Source organism: Nuphar pumila, chromosome 2, assembly GCF_984573655.1.
Source record: "Nuphar pumila chromosome 2, dmNupPumi1.hap1.1, whole genome shotgun sequence".
Taxonomy (NCBI): Eukaryota; Viridiplantae; Streptophyta; class Magnoliopsida; order Nymphaeales; family Nymphaeaceae; genus Nuphar; species Nuphar pumila.
This window is the reverse complement of record NC_143250.1, coordinates 81,163,959-81,165,170: the sequence shown is the minus strand read 5'-3', so window position 1 is coordinate 81,165,170 and position 1,212 is coordinate 81,163,959. Positions and strand designations below refer to the sequence as shown.

Below are 1,212 nucleotides of genomic sequence, written 5' to 3'. Positions count from 1 at the left end.
TTTTCCCTTTTCCATTTCCATAGAAGGATTGGGGATGGGGCAGGGCGGGGGAAAACTTAAGTCCATCCCTGCATGGGTTTTGATTTTAACCTTCATCCTCGCATCCATCCCTGTTTCATGTCCTTCATTCCCCGGTTCAGACAGGGCGAGGCAGGGTGGGGGCCCATATCAACCGGTCCACTGCCATCCTTACTTTTAATAGAGTGGTTTTGATGTAAAACTATGACTTCTCAATCATCAAAATTTGACACATTGTATATCAGGATCAGAATTTCTACCTTGTGTTCTGAGTTAAATCTAAATCCAGCCTCCTAGAAAGGCAGATTCATTGTTGGGCCAACCCTAGCCCAACCCCAGTAAGACTCATTTGTAGCCCCAGGGCCTGGCTAATCCGGTTATACAAGGGGCATTAAACAATGTGGTTTGGATGGGGGGGGGGGGGGGGGGGGGGGTGTTAAACTGAGTTTTGCATATCGAACAAAAGTAGAGAGAGAGAGACTTCTTTTTAAACTCGCCCAAGGGGAAACGCGCGAAGCGACAACAGAAGGCGAGTGAAAAATGTAGGCGATAAATGACAAAATGAAAACATGCGTTTGCCGGGAGTCGAACCCGGGTCTATTGCTTGGAAGGCAATTATCCTAACCGTTGGACTACAAACGCTTGCTGATAGCTATGCACTAAAAAGCGGCTATTTATATGATATTTAAACAACCCATTCGTAAATGCCTTGGTGACCGACTATCGAATTCGTGAAGCAAACCTAGCCTGGTCAAGCCTCTGGTGCACAAGCTGCTTGCTTAGGTTGCGCCTTAGCAGCTCAGTTCATTTCAAGGAGAGGAGATCGGTTTTTTACTAGGAGAAAAGAAACCGCCCCAGGCACAGAGACCTAGCCGTGCTGGTTCAGCCTGCCAGACTTACGGTCGCTATCCTGTCAGCATAAAACTCCGAGGGCTTACCCCTCTGTACCCTACCCCAAATCTTATAATAGAATCATGGATCTGGATCTACTTTAGGTATCTGCAATACCAGATGTCTTGAAAACAGATAGATGCAATTGTTTCCTTTTATGTGGGATAGGTAAAATGGGGCAGGTTTACCTAATTCTAACCCAGATCTGATCATATCTGCTTACCTGGTTCTGAACACAAATCCAACAACTCTTGATCTTGTATGTCAAATCCAATTACTGCCTATAACTGATGACAATGGGGG

At 45.8% G+C, this 1,212-nt stretch overlaps 1 non-coding gene across 1 annotated transcript; it reads right to left on the bottom strand.

Annotated features, from left to right (window-relative positions):
- Nucleotides 1-588: 588 nt before the first annotated feature.
- TRNAG-UCC (transfer RNA glycine (anticodon UCC)) lies at nucleotides 589-660 on the bottom strand. The gene has a single exon. It is a non-coding gene; the product is annotated as a tRNA-Gly (tRNA).
- Nucleotides 661-1,212: the final 552 nt, after the last annotated feature.